This window comes from Monodelphis domestica, chromosome 2, assembly GCF_027887165.1.
Source record: "Monodelphis domestica isolate mMonDom1 chromosome 2, mMonDom1.pri, whole genome shotgun sequence".
NCBI classification, from domain to species: domain Eukaryota; kingdom Metazoa; phylum Chordata; class Mammalia; order Didelphimorphia; family Didelphidae; genus Monodelphis; species Monodelphis domestica.
Window position 1 is genome coordinate 299,062,449 of NC_077228.1, and position 23,074 is coordinate 299,085,522.

The 23,074-nt window shown below is 37.2% G+C and overlaps 1 protein-coding gene and 1 long non-coding RNA gene across 3 annotated transcripts in view; one reads left to right on the top strand and one right to left on the bottom strand.

The window, feature by feature from the left end:
• The window catches only part of PKHD1 (PKHD1 ciliary IPT domain containing fibrocystin/polyductin), a 770,507-nt gene that overhangs the window by 227,984 nt on the left and 519,449 nt on the right, over positions 1 to 23,074 (bottom strand). The gene's annotated exons all lie outside the window — the stretch shown is intronic.
• On the top strand, positions 811 to 22,445 carry LOC130457394 (uncharacterized). The gene is made up of 3 exons (XR_008916570.1): positions 811 to 908; positions 20,180 to 20,253; positions 21,649 to 22,445. It is a non-coding gene; the product is annotated as an uncharacterized LOC130457394 (long non-coding RNA).

Sequence of the window (23,074 nt, forward strand, 5' to 3'; positions counted from 1 at the left end):
ATTTCTCAGGTCCTATTCACTGAACTCAAAATAATAAATTAGCATGTTAGCTATTCTGTTCTATTGATGCTTAGATTACCATAATGCATTAATTCAATTCAATTAAACAAATTTATTGAGCACCTACCACAGGCAGAGCTAGGTAGGCACAGTGATACTTTCAAGATATACTGGGGAAACAATAGCCCAAAGGCCAAATTCAGCCACTTGCTTAAATTCATCTGTCCTGAGCAGTAGAGTATGAGATGATAATACTGTGGCAGCTGAGCTGGAACTCAGAATGTTATTTTCCTACTGATGTATGGCTGTGGTGATTCTCTTAAGAACAGAGCCTGGGAAGCTTTGATAAGAGTGGTTCAAAAACTGTGAACAGAATTAAACTTATTTTTTTTTTCCTGGAAGAATTTTTCACCGCATGTTTGGTTTCCACAATATACATTTAACTCTACTAAGACACCAGTCTCTCAACAAATTCCTCTTTGGATGGTTCATTATGTTGTACATGCGACTTTGGGTTACCAATGGCTATGGCAATACAGTATAAAGTCTTTCAAGTTCTACAAAGCTGCAAAGGTTGCAAGTCTGGACCCATAGATGCTCTGCATATCTAATGTCTGAGAACCAGATTTGGTAAGTTAAGAAGCTTATCTCAAAAAGGATTTCCATCAGAAGGCCTACAAAGGATTTGGTATGCATAAATGAGGAAAGATCCTGCAAATACAGAAATTATGACTTCAGACAATTGAAGATTCTGTGACAGAAAAGAAAAAAGCATGTTGCTAGGCTCTGAATACTGAAAAAAAAAAAAGTGTTGCTACAAAAGAGAATAGGGTGTTCTCATCCCATAAAGGACAAGCATAAGGCAAGGCAATTTTTTGAATGTTGAATGTCAAAAAGACTTTATACAGGTATTCTAAATTGGTGGATAATTTTTCTTATAAAGCTCTGGAATACATGCCCTTCCTCCTTCTTCCTCTTCCTCTCTTATATCTTCCTCCCTTTTCTTCTATTTTCTCTCTATGTGGGTGTCTCTATCATTCTTTTGACTTTATTTTATTGTTTCTTTGCATCTCATGAAATCATCACCTTCCATTTCACTTGCCCATTTCTCATTTATAATAATTATTTTCTTCAGTGATCTTTTGGCAACTTTTCCCCATTCAACCAATTCTGATTTTTATAAAGTAATTTTTATCAGTTAAATTTTGAACATCTTCTTCCATCTGACCAAATCTGTTCTATTTAAGATGATGTTTTCCTCAATATTTTTGTGCATCTTTTACCAAGCTATTATGTTTTCAATTATTTTCTTCCTTTGTTCTCATTTTTTACCTACATTTCCTCTACCAATCATAATTAATCTTGAAAATCATTTCTTTGCTCTTCAAGGAATTCTTGTTGGGCTTATGTCCAATTAACATTTTTTTTCTTTGAGGCTTTGCTTGTAACTATTTTGACTTGTCTTCTGAGTTTGTATCTTTATCCTTCATGTCACCATAGTAGATTTTATTGTCAGGTTCTTTTGTTGTTATTTGCTCATTTTTCTACCTCATTTCTTAATTTTAATTGTATGTTAAAGTTGGGCTCTATTCCCAGTGCATCAAGCTTCAGACTTTTTCACACTGCTGTTTTCAGGTCTGGGGCATCAGAAATTTCCACTGTTTCTAAGATAGTGTGATCTAGAAAGAGATATGATTACTGATCTCCTGGTCTTCACTGTCGTCCTTAACCAAGAAGAATACTCAATACTGCTCCTGAAGACCTTTGATCCTTTGGAACAAGAAGTGATATTTCTTTTGGTTCACTCTCCTGGGATCCCACTACTTGACTGAAAGTACTCCTTTGTATCCTCGAACCAGAAGTGGGAATAGGCAATGAAGTTGTCAAATAGCATCTGATCCTTCACCCAGTGCTACCATCAAAGTCCTCTGTAATCTCTTTATGGCTAATTTCCAGGTCCCCTTATAGTCTGTGGCTTGAGAGCTCCTAAAGCTTCTGATATTTCTATCACCACCTCTAAGTCCTACCACTAGTGTTTCATTCATGAGAGCTCTAGAATAGCCTCTACCACTATGTCACAGATTTCTCTTTCTGACCTCCTAAGTTGTCTTGGGGTAAAAGAAAATTTAACTTTGACCTTTTGTTGACTCTCACTCCATAATTCAATTTGAAACATTATTTTTAAAATAATATTTTATTTTATCATTTCCAAGCATCATTCATTAAAGACAAAGATCATTTTCTTTTCCTCCCCCCACCCACCATAGCTGACATGTGATTCCACTGGGTATCACATGTGTTCTTGATTCGAACCCATTGCCATGTTGTTGGTATTTGCATTAGAGTGTTCATTTAGAGTCTCTCCTCTGTCATGTACCCTCAACCCCTGTAATCAGGCAGTTGCTTTTCCTCGGTGTTTCTACTCCCACAGTTTGTCCTCTGCTTATGGATACTGTTTTTTCTCCTAGATCCCTGCAGATTGTTCAGGGACGTTATACCGCCACTAATGGAGAAGTCCATTACATTCGATTATATCACAGTGTGTTTGTTTTTGGGTACAATGTTCTCCTGGTTCTGCTCCTCTCTCTCTGCATCGCTTCCTGGAGGTCATTCTAGTCTCCATGGAATTCCTCCACTTTATTATTCCTTTTTGCACAATAGTATTCCATCACCAACATATACCAAAATTTGTTCAGCCATTCCCCAATTGATGGGCATCCCCTCATTTTCCAATTTTTGGCCACCACAAAGAGCGCAGCTATGAATATTTTTGTACAAGTCTTTTTGTCCATTATCTCTTTGGGGTACAAACCCAGCAGTGCTATGGCTGGATCAAAGGGTAGACATTCTTTTATCACCCTTTGGGCAAATTCCAAATTGCCCTCCAGAATGGTTGGATCAGTTGACAACTCCACCAGCAATGAATTAATGTCCCTACTTTGCCACATCTTCTCCAGCATTCATTACTTTCCTTTGCTATCATGTTAGCCAATCTGCTAGGTGTGAGGTGATACCTCAGAGTTGTTTTGATTTGCATCTCTCTGATTATAAGAGATTTAGAACACTTCTTCATGTGCTTATTAATAGTTTTTATTTCTTTATCTGAAAACTGCCTATCCATGTCCCTTGCCATTTATCAATTGGAGAATGGCTTGATTTTTTGTACAATTGATTTAGCTCTTTATAAATTTGAGTAATTAAACCTTTGTCAGAGGTTTCTATGAAGATTTTTTTCCCAATTTGTTGTTTCCCTTCTGATTTTAGTTACATTGGTTTTGTTTGTACAAAGGCTTTTTAATTTGATGTAGTCAAAATTATTTATTTTACATTTCGTGATTCTTTCTATGTCTTGCTTGGTTTTAAAGTCTTTCCCCTCCCAAAGGTCTGACATGTATACTATTCTGTGTTTACCCAATTTACTTATGGTTTCCTTCTTTATGTTTAAGTCATTCACCCATTTTGTATTTATCTTGGTGTAGGGTGTGAGGTGTTGATCAATTCCTAATCTCTCCCACACTGTCTTCCAATTTTCCCAGCAGTTTTTATCGAATAGTGGATTTTTGTCCCAAAAGCTGGGATCTTTGGGTTTATCGTATACTGTCTTGCTGAGGTCGCTTGCCCCCAGTCTGTTCCACTGATCCTCCTTTCTTTCTCTTAGCCAGTACCAAATTGTTTTGATGACTGCTGCTTTGTAATATAGTTTGAGGTCTGGGACTGCAAGGCCCCCATCATTTGTGTTTTTTTTTCATTATTTCCCTGGATATCCTTGATCCTTTGTTATTCCAAATGAACTTTGTTATGTTTTTTTCTAAATCAGTAAAGAAATCTTTTGGGAGTTCAATGGGTATGGCACTAAATAGATAAATAAGTTTGGGTAGGATGTTTATTTTTATTATATTGGCTCGTCCTATCCATGAGCAGTTAATGTTTTTCCAATTGCTGAAATCTAGTTTTAATTGTGTGGAGAGTGTTTTGTAGTTGTGTTCATATAGTTCCTATGTTTGTCTTGGGAGATAGATTCCTAGGTATTTTATTTTGTCAAAGGTGATTTTGAATGGGATTTCTCTTTCTAGTTTTTGCTGCTGAGCTGTGTTGGAGATATATAGAAATGCTGATGACTTATGCGGGTTTATTTTGTATCCTGCAACTTTGCTAAAGTTGTTGATTATTTCAATTAGCTTTTTGGTTGAATCTCTAGGATTCTTTAAGTAGAACATCATGTCATCTGCAAAGAGCGATAACTTGGTCTCTTCCTTGCCTATTTTGATGCCTTCAATTTCTTTTTCTTCTCTAATTGCTACTGCTAGTGTTTCTAGTACAATGTCAAATAGTAGAGGTGATAATGGGCATCCTTGTTTCACTCCTGATCTTATTGTGAATGCATCTAGTTTATCCCCATTGCAAATGATATTAGCTGATGGTTTTAGATATATACAGTTTGTTATTTTTAGGAATGATCCTTGAATTCCTATGCTTTCTAGTGTTTTTAATAGGAATGGGTGTTGTATTTTATCAAAGGCTTCTTCTGCATCTATTAAGATAATCATGTAATTTTTTGTCATTTTGCTTGTTGATGTGGTCAATTATGTGGATGGTTTTCCTAATATTGAACCAACCCTGCATCCCTGGTATAAATCCTACTTGATCATGATGGATGACCCTTCTGATCACTTGCTTGAGTCTTTTTGCTAGTATCCTATTTAAGATTTTTGCATCTCTATTCATTAGGGAGATTGGTCTATAATTTTTTTTCTCTGTTTTTGACCTGCCTGGTTTTGGAATCAGTACCATATTTGTGTCATAAAAGGAGTTTGGTAGAACTCCCTCTTTGCTTATTATGTCAAATAGTTTGTATAGTATTGGGATTAACTGTTCCCTGAATGTTTGATAGAATTCACTTGTGAATCCATCGGGCCCTGGGGATTTTTTCTTAGGGAGTTCTTTGATGGCCTATTGAATTTCATTTTCTGATATGGGATTATTTAAGAATTCGATTTCTTCTTCTATTAATCTAGGCAGTTTGTATTTTTGTATATATTCATCCATATCACCTAAATTGGTGTATTTATTGCCATATAATTGGGCAAAGTAATTTTTAATCATTGCCTTAATTTCCTCTTCATCGGAGGTGATGTCCCCCTTTTCATCTTTGATGCTGTTAATTTGCTTTTCTTCTTTCCTTTTTTAAATTAGATTGACCAGTACTTTGTCTATTTTGTTTGTTTTTTCAAAGTACTAGCTTCTTGTCTTATTCATTAAATCAAGAGTTATATCACTTTCGATTTTATTAATTTCTCCATTAATTTTTAGGATTTCTAATTTGGTTTTCTGCTGGGGATTTTTAATTTGATTGCTTTCGAGTTTTTTTTATTTGCATTTCCAATTGATTGATCTCTGCTCTCCCTAGTTTGTTAATATATGCACTCAGGGATATGAATTAACCTCTGATTACTGCTTTGGCTGCATCCCAAAAGGTTTGAAAAGATGTCTCACCATTGTTATTTTCCTCGATTAGGTTATTAATTGTTTCTATGATTTCTTCTCTAACTAAATGATTTTGGAGTATCATATTGTTTAATTTCCAATTAGATTTTGAGTTGGTTTTCCACATACCATTACTGATCGTTATTTTTATTGCCTTGTGATCTGAAAAGGCTGCATTTATTATTTCTTTTCTGCATTTGTGTGCCATGTTTCTGTGACCTAGTGTATGGTCAATCTTTGTGAATGTGCCATGTGGTGCTGAGAAGAAGGTGTATTCCTTTTTGTCCCTATTTATTTTTCTCCATATGTCTATTCATTCTTATTTTTCTAAGATTTCATTCACTTCTTTTACCTCTTTCTCATTTATTTTTTTATTTGATTTATCTAAATTTGATAATGGTTGGTTTAAGTCTCCCACTAGTATGGTTTTATTGTCTATTTCTTCCTTCAATTCTCCTAGTTTCTCCATTAGAAATTTGGGTGCTATATTATTTGGTGCATACATGTTGATTAATGATATTTCCTCATTGTCTAGAGTCCCTTTTAACAAAATATAATTACCTTCCCTATCCCTTTTGATCAGGTCTATTTTTGCTTTAGCTTTATCAGATATCATAATTGCAACTCCTGCCTTCTTTCTGTCAGTTGAGGCCCAGAAGGTCTTACTCCATCCTGTAATTCTGACCTTGTGGGTGTCAACCCGCCTCATGTGTGTTTCTTGAAGACAACATATGGTAGGGTTTTGGATTCTAATCCATTCTGCTATTCGTCTACGTTTTATGGGTGAGTTCATCCCATTCATGTTCAAAGTTATGATTGTCACTTGTGGACTCCCTGGCATTTTGATATCCTTCCCTTATTCTAACCTTTGTTCTTCAGCTCTAACTTTTTAATCCAGTGATTTATTTTAAATCAGTCCCCCTTGTCCCCTCCCTTGATATATTTCCCTTTCTAGCTCCTCCCTTTTTGTTCCCTCTCCCACCCCCCTCTTCTTCTCTCCCTTTTTTATGTTCCCTACCCCCTAACCACCTTGGTTTTCCCTTCTCCCTACCCTTGTTGGGTAAGATAGAATTTAAGATCCCAATGGATCTGGATGTTCTTCCCTCTCAGAGTTGATTTCCCAGAGAGTAAGGTTTATGTAAAAACTCTTTTCCTCTCCTTCTTATAGGAGTTTTCTTCCCCGTGTGAATCTTTGTGTGAGAAAGATTATTCTATTTGGTCTTACTTTTCCCCCTATTTACACATTACATTTTCCCCACATATTAATATACATAGATTGATATAAATATAGTCCTTATAGAAGAGAGTTTGAATAAGAGAAAAAGATAACATTTTTCTCCTTTTCCCTTTCCTTCATATTTACCTTTTCAGGTATTCCATGCTCTTTGTTTTTCGATATCAAACTTTCCACAGAGCTCTGGTCTTTTCTTTGCAAAAACTTGGAAATCTTCTATTTTGTTGAATGCCCATACTTTCCCTTGGAAGTATATAGTCAGTTTTGATGGGTAGCTGATTCTTGGTAGAAGGCTCAGCTCTCTTGCCTTTCTGAAAATCATGTTCCATGCCTTACGGTCATTCAGAGTGGAATTTGCAAGGTCTTGTGTGACCCTGATTGGCATTCCTTTATATCTAAATTGTCTTTTTCTGGCTTCTTGTAAGATTTTTTCTTTTGCTTGCAAGCTTTGGAATTTGGCAATTACATTCCTGGGAGTTGTCTTTTGGGGATTTAGTGTAGAGGGTGTTCTATGAACTCTTTCAGTGCCTGTATTGCCCCCTTATTCTAGAATCTCTGGTCAATTTTCTTTGATTATCTCTTGTATTACGATGTCAAGTTTACTGTTTATTTCTGGCTTTTCTGGTAGTCCAATTATTCTTAAATTGTTTCTTCTCCCTCTATTTTCCAAGTCTATGACCTTGTCAGTGAGATATTTTATGTTCTCTTCTAATTTCTTGCTCTTTTGCCTTTGCTTTATTAATTCTTGCTCATTTTCTTCCAGTTGGCTGATTCTGACTTTTAAAGCCTGGTTTTCCTTTTCAGTTTGGTCAAACTGGTTTTGTAGATGTGTGAATTTCTTTTGCATTATTTCCCACTTTTCCTCCCAGAAGGCTTCCATGTTTTTGATTATTTCTGATTCAAATTCTTCATGGGTTTGTAGAGAGTTTCCATTTCCTTTGGAAGGTTTTGGAGCATTTGCTTGTGTTTCCTCTTCTATCTCCTCTGTATTTTGTATTTTTGCTCCATAAAATGTGTCCAAAGTCACCCCCTTCTTTTTGTTTTTCTTGGAGTGTGGAGGCTTTTCTGTGCTGTTTGCCATCTCTATCTGAGTGGGGAGGTCTAGCTTTTCTCATCTCTGTCTGGTATTCAGAGGCTTTAGCCCCAGGCAAATTGTCCATTCGTGGGTGTTACTGCTCTCAGTTCCCTCCCGATGCTTCTTCATTGCCTTACTCCCACTCTCTGAGCCTGGCTTTGCACTGTCCCCGAGGTATCTCAGAGCCTTTGTGGGCTAGAGAGGCTTGCACTCTGAGGGGGGAGGGACCAAGGCTTCACGGAGCTCCGAGGGCTCCCGATAGGATTAATTTCCTTTGGGTTGGATTGAGTGTGTCTTAAAGCAGGGACCTTCCCTGAGACTGGGATGGAAGGAACCAGCCAGGGGGTTACAGGCTCCCCTCTGTCTCTCTATATTTCCCTGCTGTCTGGGTGCCCCTGCGACTGGCTCAAGTTGTTTTCAGGGTGCGGCCTTCAGAATAGCCAGCCCTGGGGTCCTTTTGCTGGCTCTTAGGTTCCCACTGCTGCCTCAGACTCAGTGCTCTGGGTTGGGGGGGATGGGTCCTGGGACCTTCCTTCTGCCTATCTCTTTGATCCGAGTGAACTTGGTTCTGGCTTTTGGGGGGCCATACCTTTTGATCCAGGTCCAGGTCCAGGAGGAGGATTCCCGGGGTCTATGCTGTTGTTTGTTTTGAATTTAGGTGTCCTAGGGGCATACAGTTTGAGGTCGATAAATAAGGGGTTTCCGGAGATCTGAACTTTAGCTCTTTCTAAGCCACCATCTTGACCAGAACGTGTTGAAACATTATTTTAAAGAGGTTTGGAGAGGAATGTTGCAAGAGATCAAAAGAGTGCTTCTTCTACTCCATTATCTTGGCTCTACCCATGGAAAATGCCTCTTATTCTTTGTTCTGAACTCTCTGGGAAAGGAGTGGGGAAAATAGCTGGGAAATAAAAGTACTGGGAAATAATTATATTATAAAAATAAAAGACATCAATAAGGTATGTTAAACAAATTTATAGCATCATTTTTTCAAACATTTTACTTTATGAAATATAAGAGAATATCAGGTATGAAGTGGACACTCAGGTGGATTTACTAGAACTTGGAAGAAGTAGGATTATCTATCTAGGTAATTAACAAACCAAAACTAAGTTGAGAGTAATCATGAGATGAATTTAAGGACTGATGCCCAAGCACAGTAAGATCATTAATAGGATAAAGCAGGAGTTTCTCTTTGGAGTTTAAACTGATCTTGTTCAGGATTATACCACTATATGTTAAGAATATTATAATGAAGTTAATAACAAAAGTGGCCCAAATAGATAGATGAATGAGGAGAAGCATGGGAGGGGAAATACCATCACAGGAATGAGAAGAGAAGGATATACCTTTCTGAATATGAAGTATTGTATTGCTAGGGAAAGGTGAGAATAGGAGTTATATTTTGGACTGCAATTCTCTTCCCTAAAACTGATAGACAAAACTATATTAATACTTTCAAGTGATATGGTATAATGAGGAGAAGACAGTATGGAATAGTACCTAAGGAATAACTTTTAGGAAAAAGAGGGAAGAAGAATAGCTACTAAAGGAGATCAGTGGTGAGAGAAGTAAAAGAAGAACTAATAAAGGAGAAGGTCATCATTATCATATAATGCAGAGTGATTGTATTATGGGACTCTTAAATCCCAGGAATAAAATTATCACTCCTTCCTTAAATCTTTTCATGGCCTTCCCTGGTTCTTCCATGACCCCAACTACATTCTTCCTTGTATCATATTTGTTTGTGATATCTTCTATGTACTCACACATACCCGCCCTGTTCTTTTTTTTTTTTAAACCCTTATCTTCCGTCTTGGAGTCAATACTGTGTATTGGCTCCAAGGCAGAAGAGTGGTAAGGGCTAGGCAATGGGGGTCAAGTGACTTGCCCAGGATCACACAGCTAGAAAGTGGCTGAGGCCAGATTTGAACCTAGGACCTCCCATCTCTAGGACTGGCTCTTAATCCACTGAGCTACCCAGCTGCCCCCTACCGGCCCTGTTCTAATGTGGAAGTTCTTTATTAGTACCAGCTATGATATTTTTCTTCTTTGTGTCATTATTGCCTTAAAAAGTACAATCAGTTTGCACATATTTAGTGATTCTCTAATTGAATTGATCTGATTGTGAATGAGGAAAAAATCCATTGGATTTGCCAAAGAGGAAGAATAGTGATTTCCAAAGAAATAATTTCAGCAGAAATTTGAAGGCAGAAGTCAAATTTCAAGGAATTAAGGAATATATAGTGAGGAAGTGGCATCAGTGAAGGGATGCATAATATATTTCTTCCTTTCACTAAGTTGTATGATGAAAGGAAAGAGATAGGAAGATAGCTGAATCAAAGAGTTGGGTCAAAAGAACTTTTTCATTCTTTTAATAAGAATAATAAAAGATCAGGGTAGCTTCTATACATTTTGTCTCTCCAAAGTGTCAATATTTTATGTAACCTGATCTTAATGTTAAAAATGTTTTAAATAGAAAACTGGTGGTAACAAAATCTAAAGGAAAAAAGAGTAAAGATATAAATATAGGCAAATAGTAAACATGAAAATATTCCTACCTGTAAACAGAATGATGGTTTATCCAGAAAACCCCAGTGATCAGAAATGAAACTAAAATTGTTAATAAATTTAGTCAAGTGGCAGGTTATAAAAAAATCTATTCACATCATTAGCATTTCTATATATTAATAATAAAATCCAGGAGGAAATAATGGAAAGTTAAATCTTATTCAAAATGACTATAAGATGAATAAAGTATCTAGAAGAAGTCAGCAAAGATACTGTTAGGATTTAAAATAAATATAGTATAAAACTAAAGCATAAACAAATAATTGAAGTGATATTCATTACTCATGGTTGGACCATACCAATAAAAATCAATCAATTATGAAACATATTTAGTAAATGCTCTAATATATCAGACATCATCAAAAATTCTGGAGAAATTAAATAAAAGCTAAAGTAGTATTTGGGGGAGCTAAGTTGGGCAATAGATAGAGCACTGGGCCTTGAAATCAGGAAAAACTCATCTTTCTGAGTTTAAATCTGGCTTCAGATACTTAATAGCCCAATCTGAGCAAATTACTAAACCCTCTTTGCCTCAATTCCTTACTTATAAAATGAGATGGAGAAGGAAAAGGCAAATCGCTCCATTATCTTTCACATGAAAACAGCAAATGTGGTCACAATGACCTTGGCATCACTGAAACAACTGAATAACAACAAAATAGTCTTTGTCTTCAAAGAATTTATAGAGCATTCTAATGAAGGAAGCACAAGGTAACTTTAAAAGAGAAGATATTAGCAGCTGGGGGACTGAGAAAGGTCTGCTAAAGAACACAAATTGAATCTTGAAGGAAGTCAGAGATCTTAAAAAGCCTAGGAAAGGAGGGAGAACATTCTAGGATTGGGAAGGGGGAAGAGGACAACCATAGCCAAGGCATGGAGGTAAAAAATGCAGCAATGTTTATAAAGAACCTCAGGTTGGCCAGAGAGGCTGAACCTTAGAGTATGTGGAGGAGACAAATATATAGAACTCAAATGACAGGGGAGATCCAGGTTGTGAAAAACTTAATATGCTAAATTCAAGAGTTTTATATCACTCTAGGGGGAATAGGAAGCAAATGCAGGGGTGTGTGGTAGGTGTAAATGGAAATATTGGGCAAAGAAAAATGGATCTTCAAAAAAGCAAAGGAGCTCAGAACTTTTGGAACACTATTCAGCGGAGGAGGAGAGAGAGACTGTTCCAAAGGAACCTTGAAGTTAGCAGTCAGGAAGGTCCACCTGCCTGAGACTTGATTCCTTCTTGGCTGTCTCTACTTGAAGGTGGAAGACAGACCTATTCTTCTCCTCTCTAGTCATTGCCTTCTACATAGACTGTGAACTGAAAAGCAATTTTGTTTAGCCCAGAAGAAACTTGTCAGCAGTGCTGTCAATATCTATCCTTAGGGGAAGATAATTTATTTTCTGAACTGACTATATTTCAAATCTTCAATCAACAAGATAACTTAGAAATTAGGGAGACTCTAATTTCCCTCTTTCCTCCCTAACTTATTCTTACCCCTTCTCCCCAAAGAATAAAAACCCCTTTAGTTAAAGGACTAGTTGTGGGATTTGGTTATTAGGGGAAAATCTTCAACTTACCACCTGTGAGAAGATCATTACCCAGACTGTTGAAAGAAACAGAAGGTAGTGTAGGGGAGGGGCTCAAGAAGATTCAGTTTTTTCCTTGGCTTGCTTTCTGGTGCAACTTCTATAAAATTCTCCACCACTATAATTCACCAAGTTTCTTTATCTACTACACAGGTCAACATGAAATAACAGGGGGAAATGGCTCTCAGAATATTGATATATGAAGCAATGTATGGCAATTGCCCAACAACAGGGCTGGACCATAAGTGTAGAAGGAGACAGACTTTTACATATTAAAAACATTCAAATAAAGCTGATTAAAACAATACAAGATTAGGCAATCTGATTTACAGTTAGAGAAAAGATTAGGAATTTTCCAAGTTGGGAAGGGAACAGTGAACAGGTACAATCCTCTGAATTTAGGAAAACTGGTTTCTCACTTCTTCCCAAATATTTATAAACACTCAAAAGGACATGAAAACAGTCACTGATCGATCAGTAAGGGGCCAGTTTTCATATAAAACACATGGATTGCTTGAGGTGTACAATTATAAGAAAACTCCTTGCATTATTCTCAGAATCTGAATGCATTTTGGGTCAACATAACTTTAGTTAAGGATCTCTAAGTAGCAGAGAAAGGTAGCCCCCTTTCCCAGTCATAAGGCCTAGGTTCAACAATGTAGTAAGATTTCTACTAATTCCCACAACAGAGTAAACTTTTCTTGCAAGACAGAATCTGGACTAGGTTCATGTTGAAAAGAAAAAGAACCTAGTTAGCTTCAGAACTGAGTCACAAGATGGAGTCAGTGTGGTTCACTCAATTTCCACAGTTTCTGTCCTAATCTCTTGGAGCCCTCAGTTTTCTCAGGGGTCAGAGTGACATGGTTAGATGTGTGCTTTAGAAAAATCAGGTGAGCAGCTGTAATAGTCCAAGCAAAAGTGGATAAGAATTTAGAATCTTGGCATATACAAGTAATACCCTGGAATATGAGATGATAAGACTTAACAAAGGATTGAATATGTCAGGTGTTTTCAGTTGGGATTGATCCAGGATGATCTGGTTCTTTAAGTCAAAGAGCAGAACAAGATGAGATACTCATAGGCCATTTAACATTTATAAAAGGGGATTTATTTAGGCATCATAGGGGGAAAAATGTTCAGCAATGATAAAGCAATGACTTAGTTGAAAGTTACTCCTAAAATCTCCAAACAGAAACACATCTGACCATCAGGCAGAATCACATATGGTGAATCTCAAGGTAGTTTTCTCCCTGGTCTCTCTCTGCCTTAAGTTTCTCCCCTGCTCTAGTCTATCCTCCACTCTTGCCCAAAGTAATTTTCTTCAACAGTATATTGAACTTTCTTACTCCCCTATTTAGTCAACTCTAGTGGCTAGCCTTTCACAATCTGTCCAGCTTTATTCATTACACATTCCATCTTCTCCTGCACTCTGAAATCTTTCCATACTGGTCTTCTCTTAATTCTTCAGCCAAAGTGCTCCGTCATCCATCCCCATACTTAATTGGCTCTTCCAATACTGAAAATGCATCCCCTTCTCCATGCCACCTGATTTCGTTGTTCAGTCATTTTTCAGTTTTGTCCAACTCCATGACCCCATTTGGGGTTTTCTTTTAGATACTAGAGTGTTTTACCATTTCCTTCTCCAAATTATTTGATATATTAGGAAACATAATGTAAACAGAATTAAGTGACTTTCCTGGAGTCATACAGCTAGTGTCTAAGGTCAGATTTGAACTAATATAGATGAATGAAGTTTCCTAGCTCCAGGTTCAGCACTCTCTCCACTGTACCACCTATGGATGAGAGAGTTACAGACAGCATTATAAGGACTTGGGTTGCAGGAAAACAACATGCAGGAAGAGAATGGAATTTTGCTATCAATGGGAAATGGGCTAGAACTTCTAGACAATAAAAGCAGATCAGTAGTTGGAGAGGGAGTTCTTTTCTCTTTGAAGGGAGAAGAGCATCTTGCTGAGCTCAACCTGTTGTGATATCTCATCTATCTGAAGAAAATCAGATTAGCCATCCTTCCTCAGTAGCAGATAGAGATTTTTTTTTTCCCTTTTGGGAAGATAAGAGACTTTCCACACAAGATTTTCAATTGATCTCTTCAATAACTGTACATTCCTCTATATCAGGAAAATACAACAGCCTGACTCCACAATCACATCAGGAACTCAGGTCTCCAGACCTGAGCCCTCACCCCTGAGGGGAATTTAGGTTAAATTAGGGATTTTCTAATTTTCCCTCTATCCTAAACCTACCTTTCCTAAATACTACAAAGAATAAGTAGATCTTATTAATCCAGAAGAAACTGAACATCTTATTCATCTAATGTACTAAGGGGATCAGGATAATATCTATCAAGGGAAGAAACCAGAAACTAGAGAATGAAGGGGATTTCCTTCTTATCTTTCAGCTTTGGACTTTGATCAAATCCCCTTGTGAAGCTCTACCTAAGAGGGGAAGTAGTGCTCCTTTTTATCTGTCCCCTCTCTCTTAGACCTTTCAAGCTTTGGTTCCTGACCCCTCGCTAGTACACCACTTAGGTGTCCATTGCTACTTCATAAAATCACTCTATTCCTTCCAATTTCCTGAAGTTCAAGTACTATCTTCTACATAAAACCTTTCCTGATGCAATAATGAACTACACTGCATTTATTTGTTACATGTAGATACATATAATATGTATGTGTGCATAATAAATTTATGTGTGTGTTACATATATTCTTGGCATTTTCTTCATTAGAATATTAAATTCTTTGAGAGTAAAGATTGTTTCATTCTTTGTATTTGTATCTACTCACAGTAGGCACTTAAATTCTGAACAATTACTGACTATTTGAAAGGATTCACCAAATCTGAAAGGCACTGTCTTTTACTAGTAGTAATCTTTAAACAGCAGACATCATTAAAAGTATTTTGTAGTGATTACAAATAAGCAAGAAAATAAGTGAAACAGATAGCATATTTAGAAATAAAAAATTAACAAAATTCAGGCCAATATTCAATAACATAAACTACTAAGAGAAAGAAACTCTATTTGGTGATAACTACTGGGGAAAATGCACATCAGTTAGAAAGAAAATAAGTTTAGATTAGTAGTTATACTATATGCCACAGTAAATTCTTTTATTAAAAACATTATTTTTATTTGGTCAATTTCAAACATTATTCATTGGATACAGAAGTCATTTTTTCCCTCCCTCCCTTTCCGCCACTCCTCCCATAGTGGATGCACAATTCCAATGGGGATCACATGTGTCCTTGATCCAAACCCATTTCCATGTTGTTAGTATTTGCACTAGGATGTTCATTTAGAGTCTACATTCCCAATCATATCCTCTTGGCCCCTGTAGTCAAGCAGTTGCTGTTCCTCGGTGTTTTTACTCCCACAGTTTGTCTCCTACTTGTGGATAGTGTTTTTTTTTTTTTCTCATAGATCCCTGCAGATTGTTCAGGGACATTGCATTGACCCTACTGGAGAAGTCCATTACGTTCAATTGTACCACAGTGTATTAGCCTCTGTGTACAATGTTTTCCTGGTTCTGCTCCTTTCGCTATGCATCACTTCCTGGAGGTTGTTCCAGTCTCCATGGAATTCCTCCACTTTATTATTCCTTTTAGCACAATAGTATATCATCACCAACATATGCCATAATTTGTTCAGCTATTCTCCAACTGAAGGGCATCCCCTCATTTTCCAGTTTTTTGCCACCACAAAAAGAGCAGCTATGAATATTCTTGTACAAGTCTTTTTCCTTATTATCTCTTTGGGGTACAAACCCAGCAGTGCTATGGCTGGATCAAAGGGCAGGCAGTCGTTTAGCTCCCTTTGGGCATAGTTCCAAATTGCCCTCCACAGTGGTTGAATCAATTTACAACTCCACCAGCAAAGAATTAATGTACCGACTTTGCCACATCCCCCCAGCATTCATTACTATCTGTTGCTGTCATTTTAGTCAATCTGCTATGTGTGAGGTGATACTTCAGAGTTGTTTTGATTTGCATCTCTCTGATTATCAGATATTTAGAACACTTTTTCATGTGCTTATTCATAGTTTTGATTTCTTTAACTGAAAACTGCCTATTCATGTTCCTTGCCCATTTGTCAATTGGAGAATGGCTAGATTTTTTGTACAATTGATTCAGTTCTTTGTAAATTTGAATAATTACACCTTTGTCAGAGGTTTTTGTTATGAAGATTGTTTCCCAATTTGTTGCTTCCCTTCTGATTTTAGTTACATTGGTTTTGCTTGTACAAAACATTTTTAATGTGATGTAGTCAAAATTATTTATTTTACATTTTGTGATTCTTTCTAAGTCTTGCTTGGTTTTAAAATCTTTCCCTTCCCAAAGGTCTGACATGTATACTCTTCTGTGTTCACATAATTGGCTTATAGTTTCCTTCTTTATTTTCAAGTCATTCACCCATTCTGAGTTTATCTTGGTGTATCCCACACTGTCTTCCAATTTTCCCAACAGTTTTTATCAAATATTGGATTTTTGTACCCAAAGCTGGGGTCCTTGGATTTGTCATAGACTGGCTTGCTGATGTCACTTACCCCAAGTCTATTCCACTGATCCTCCTTTTTGTCTCTTACCTAGTACCAAATTGTTTTGATGACCACTGCTTTATAATAGAGTTTGAGATCTGGGACTGCAAGGCCATCTTCCTTTGTATTTTTTTTCATGAGTTCCCTGGATATCCTTGATTTTTTGTCCTTCCAAATGAACTTTGTTATAGTTATTTCTAATGCCATAAAAATGTTTTTGTAAGGTCAATGGGTATGGCACTAAATAGATAGGTAAGATTGGATAGGATGGTCATTTTTATTATATTAGCTTGTCCTACGCATGAGCAGTTAATGTTTTTCAAATTGCTCAAATCTAGTTTTAGTTGTGTGGAAAGTGTTTTGTAGTTGTGTTCATATAGTTCCTGTGTTTGTCTCAGGAGATAGATTCCTAAGTATTTTATATTGTCTAAGGTGATTTTGAATGGGATTTCTCTTTCTAATTCCTGTTGCTGAGATGTGTTGGAGATATGTAGAAATTCTGATGACTTATATGGGTTTATTTTGTATCCTGCAACTTTGCTAAAGTTGTTGATTATTTCCACTAGCTTTTTAGTTGATTCTCTAGGATTCTTTAAGTAGACCATCATGTCATCTGCAAAGAGTGATACCTTGGTCTCCTCATTGTCAATTTTAATAGCCTCAATTTCTTTTTCTTCTCTAAATGCTATTGCTAGTGTTTATAGTACAATGTTGAATAATAAAGGTGATAATGGGCATCCTTGTTTCACTCTTAATCTTATTGGGAATGCATCTAATTTATCACCATTGCAGATGATGTTGGCTGATGGTTTTAGATAGATACTGTTTATTATTTTTAGGAAAGACCCTTCTATTCCTAATACTTTCTAGTGTTTTCAATACGAATGAGCGTTATATTTTGTCAAAAGCTTTTTCTGTTTCTATTGAGATAATCATGTGGTATTTGTTGGTTTCCTTGTTGATATGGTCAATTATTTGGATGGTTTTCCTGATATTGAACCATCCTTACATTCCTGGTGTAAATCCCACCTGATCATAATGAATAACCCTTGTGATGACTTGTTGGAGTCTTTTTGCTAGTATCCTGTTTAAGATTTTTGCATCTATATTCATTAAGGAGATTGGTCTGTAGTTTTCTTTCTCTATTTTTGGCCTGCCTGGCTTTGGGATAAGTACCATATTTGTGTCGTAAAATGAATTTGGTAGAACTCCGTCTTTGCTTATTATGTCAAATAGTTTGTATAGTATTGGGATTAGCCATTCTTTGAATGTTTGATTCATTCACACTTGTGAATCCATCAGGCCCTGGGGATTTTTTCTTGTGGAGTTCTTTGATGGCTTGTTCAATTTCTTTTTCTGATATGAGATTATTTAAGAATTCCATTTCTTCTTCTGCTAATCTTGGTAATTTATATTTTTTGTAAATATTCATCCTTATCACCTAGATTGGCACATATATATATGTATATATATATATATATTACAATATAATTGGGCAAAATAGTTTTTAATGATCCCCTTAATTTCCTCTTCATTGGAGGTGAGTTCTCCCTTTCCATCCCTAATACGGTTAATTTGGTTTTCTTCTTTCCTCTTTTTTATTAGATTGACTAATATTTTGTCTATTTTGTTTGTTTTTTCCAAAATACCAGCTTCTAGTCTTATTTATTAGTTCAATACTTCTATCACTTTTGATTTTATTAATTTCTCCCTTAATTTTTAGGTTCTCTAATTTGGTTTTCTTCTGAGGGTTTTTATTTTGTTTATTTTGTTCACTTTCAAGTTTTTTGATTTGCATGTCCAATTCATTGACCTCTGCCCTCCCTAATTTGCTAATATATGAACTCAAGGATATAAATTTTCCCCTGCGTACTGCTTTGGCACATCCCATAGAGTTTGAAAGGAAGTCTCATCATTGTCATTTTCTTCAATGAAATTATTAATTGTTTCTATGATTTGTTCTCTGACTAGTCAATTTTGGAGAATCATATTATTTAATTTCCAATTAATTTTTGATTTGCCTCTCCATGTACCCTTACTGATTATTATTTTTATTGCCTTATGATCTGAAAAGGTTGCATTTATTATTTCTGCTTTTCTGCAATTGTATGCCATGTTTTTATGGCCCAGTATAAGATCAATCTTTGTGAATATGCCACGTGCTGTTTTGCCTTTGTTTGAATTTCATCCAGTATTTCCTCTGTAGCCTGGGTATTTCCTCCATAAAAATTCTTGAGGGTCACATCCTTCTTTTGGGGTTTTTTAGATGGATTTTGAGGCTCCTGTGCACAATTAGCCATTTTCCTGGATGTTTTCCCTTCCCTCCTTAGTCAGAAATCTGAGTCAGATGGGCAGGTTCTCTATATGGAGTTAAGGAGCAAGGATTTTGCCTGAGACAAGCTCTCAAATATCTGCAGCCCTTTGCAGCTCTTCTTGATGCTAACTTCCTAGGGGTGCTCAAGGTCTGCGCTCTCCTGCCCACCTGGGTTTCCGTTCTAGCTGCTTTCAGGGGTAGTTCTCCAGCTGTCCTAGTCAGCTCCCAAGGACCTAGAAGTGCCCCTTGCTTGCTCTAGAGGTACTCCTTGCCCACTCCCTGGTTCTGGCGGGTGCGCTCGCTCTGGGCACCTAAGGTCTGAGCTCCCTCGTGTGCTGGGTTTTCTCACCTAGCTGCTTTCAGGGGTGGGTCCTTTGTGGTCCTAGTCAGCTCCCAAGGACCCAGAGGTGCCCCTTGCTTACTCCAGGGGTACCCCTTGCTTGCTTGTCTTGGCGTGTGCTGGCTCTGGCTCTGGCTCTGAAGGTGGGGGTGGGGGAAGGTGGATTGGCTCATGTTTGGGTGCAAGCCCTTTCACCCTCTTATAGACTGGAAAAGCCCCAATCCCACACACCTTCAATGCTGCGTCCTACTGAACAGCTCCTCCATTCCTCTGAAAATGATTCTTAAGTTCTTTTGGGGTAGTCCTTGTTAGTGTGTGCTAGGGAGAGTAAGTGACCTGCATTTAGACTGCCGCCATGCTTACCCAGAAGTCCACAGTAAATTCTGAATGGATGTTCAACCTAAATATAAAAGGTCACCATTTTTCAAAATAAAGGATAATGAAAGGAGATGTCTTTCTAAGGGAAAAAAATTCTCAACCAAATAGAGAATTTCACCTACTTAGGTTTTTAAAAGATTTTAAATAAGGAAAATTATTACCTTTTTAATAAAATACATCTGATTAAAGTATGCTATCCAGATATATACCCAGAACCAACACATATTTAAGATAAAAAGCCATTCTCCAATAGATAACAGGTCAAAGGACATGAAGTTTAAAAGAAATTATAAACTCTCTAGAGCCTTATAAAGAGTTGCTCCAAATCTCTAATAATAGGAATAGCCTGGAACAAATCAACTCTGGACCTTCATTTCTTTTCTGAGCTCTTCCAGAGCCCAAGTCCAATTTGCTTGAGTTTCTGAGGTTTTACTTGCTATTCTTAGGTCCTCTGTTCCATTTGTTCTTTGTTTATTACCTGAAGAGATGCTGTCGATTGTAATTTCTTTCTTCTTCTTCTTCTTCTGTTGTTTACTCATATTTTTTTCCTTCTTTCCCCCTCCTTTCTGCCCTGAAGGGACTTATTCTTGGGTAAACTGTATTAGGCCAGTTGAAATGACCAGTTGTATTAATGTGCCCTAAGGTCAAATTTTCCCCAGCTGTGGGCAGAGACAGAAGATGAAGGTGAAGGTGATTTTGAAGGTGTGGAGGCTGAAGGTAATTATCCGTGGTCCTTCCCTCTGCCCCTCTCTGCCAGCCTCCTCCCTACCAGCTGACAGGTCAGAGCCCTGAGCTTCCCGTGGTGGTACCTAGTACTCCATCTTGGTTACAGCCTTCACCCTAGAATCCCACAGTCAACCTGAGTCCTACCTCAGGTCTCAGCACAGTAGGTGGGGGAAAGGTGTTGTATCATTCCCTTATACTGGAGAATTCAACTTTATCTGTGTACCTTTCTGGTTGAATCAAATAGGATAGACCTGTGGTTCTGGCTTGTTATTGAGTTTGGCTTTCTGTCTTTTTTGAAGTGCTTCTTTTTTGCTTTTGGCGGGGAATGAAAGTCACAGAGAATTTGGCTTCTGCTGTTTCTAAGCCACCATCTTGACTCTACACCTTGGATTTTCATCTCATATCCAAAAATTGGCAGATTGCAACAAACAAAAAGTCAACATTTGAAAATTTGTAGGAAGACATACACAGAGCCATGAATTGACTCAACCAGGCTGGGAAAAAATGGAATTATGCAAGCAAAATTATTAAACTATTCATGCCTCTAAACTGTGAAATCCAAGTGCTAAACCTATATCCCCAGGAGGTCAAAAACAGAAAGGTCAATGTGTACCACAATCTTTGAGAATGTCATTTAATCTTTCTAGGTCTTAGTTTCTTGATCTGTAAAATGAGAATATTATTCTAAATGGCTCCGAGATTCCTCTTGTCTAAATCAATAATCTCTGAATGCTATGAAAATTCATAAGAACACTTTTGTTATACATAAATCTAAAAACAAAGCAGGTGCTCGTTGACTAGATTGCTATCTTCATTGGATGTTTTATGTCTGTTGGGCTAGCAAAATGATTTTTATAATGGTACTCTTTTTGCTATGCTCCTCAAGGTTTATTTGAGGGACAGGGAAAAGGAAAGGAAGAGATGCTTGACTTGAGCTAAATATAATCATAGATCCCCAAATAAACCAAATAATAATTTGAGACTAAATATTTCAACTTTTGTCCAATATGCTAATTTATTTAATGTTGAAGGGCTTTCATCATTTCATGCACATTTGCATGAATAGTCATTTGAAAACATATGTACAAGATAGTATGCATCATTTAAATGTACTCTATTATTTAAAAAAATAAACTTTGAAGGATAAATTTCTATAACATATTTTAGCAATGAAAATGCTATTTCTAAAAATACATCATCATTCATGATACCCTGTGGCTATACAACCACTAATTCCTGGTATTGCAGCATCAAACCCCAGGATATGTTTTAATCTACACTGTCTTGGATTTGTCTTCTTATTACTTAATCAACCAATGGACCTTTTGAAACTGCCAGCTTGTGAAGGAGGCAATAAACTGTGTATGGATTTTTCTTTTTCTTTAGAATTAAGAAAACTTCAACCAAGGAGGCGATGAAAGATACTTCCAAATGCCTGGTACTTCATTTCCTGACAATCAAAGGCATGTGCTAATGATGACCCTAGGCTCCTGTCTGAGAATGAGATGGAGCTGACAAGTATCCATCACTGGCCATGCAAAACAATATGTGACAAGTTTTTAAACTAAAAACCCAAGTCTCCTGTTTAATTACTGAGCAGCTAGACACTGTTCCATGTTACCCTGTTGTGACAGCCCAAACCAACACTGAACAGCTGAATACAGTCAAGGCCCCGTGAGGGTACTGATGGATGTGACATACCATTTGCTTACTTATGGGACAGAATAGGGATTTCGTGGTGACATTTAAAACCATTAGTTTGTCTCCCTTACTTAATCTAAATCTCCCTGAAAATTATTACAAATAAAATTTTAGTTGCTATTTCAATGGACAAAATGGAAAAAAAAAGGTGCCTACTACTGCTTCTACATGGTTTACCACTTAGTTCAATAACATCTTAACTCAGTTGATTGATGAGCTAAAAAAAAGATGCATATTGGAGCACATGAATGATCTCCTACCTAGGGCTACCCTGAACCAGCAGGTAGAATTCTGGGAAGAGGTAAATTTAAGCCATTTTTCAGGAAGGTAAAAAATAATAATAATGCTACAATGAATAGTCTAAAATAGTTCTTTCCTTTACAGGCTATCCTTTTAGGTGGTCTGGATTAACATGTGACATCTGGGCAGAACTTGGTACTTTTTCCTTATACTTTCTCATTTTCCCACTTATTTAAGCATTTCCTCAGACCCATTGCACAGTGATAGGGCCATCCCCATGCCATGGTGGTGAGTTCCACCATTTTCTTGGCATATATGCCCTACCCTTAAGCCCTGCATTCATCACCTAGGTACCTCAAGGGCCATGATGACAAACTTATGGCAAGCATGCCAATGATAGCACACAGAGACCTCTCTGTGGGTATATGTACTGTTGCCCATCTGAATTAGTTACTAGAAAGGCAGAAGAACTTGGGCAGAGCTGCTCCCTTTCCCTTCCCCACTTTGCCTCTCCACCCTACTCCCTAATAGTCCAATAGAAGAACTTACTCCCTTTCCCTGAGTGGAGTGCTCAGGTCACTCCCCATCTTTTCTCCTTGTCTGTCTGGGATAAGTGGGGGGGGCATAACATTTGACCTTTGGAGTGGAGGGTGGCAGGCATACCACCTGGTCTTTAAAAAGTTCACCATCACTGCTCTAGGGCTTCTATTCTGGATTCAGACTATCATCCCTCAGGTATGATTCAGTAAGCCATTCCCTACCTGGCTCTACTTTTGAATGCTTATTCCCAGAATGATAATCAAATAAACAATACTATTTCTGGGGAAAAAAATGTTACTCAATTGTCCTACTGGCCATTTCTGACCTCTAC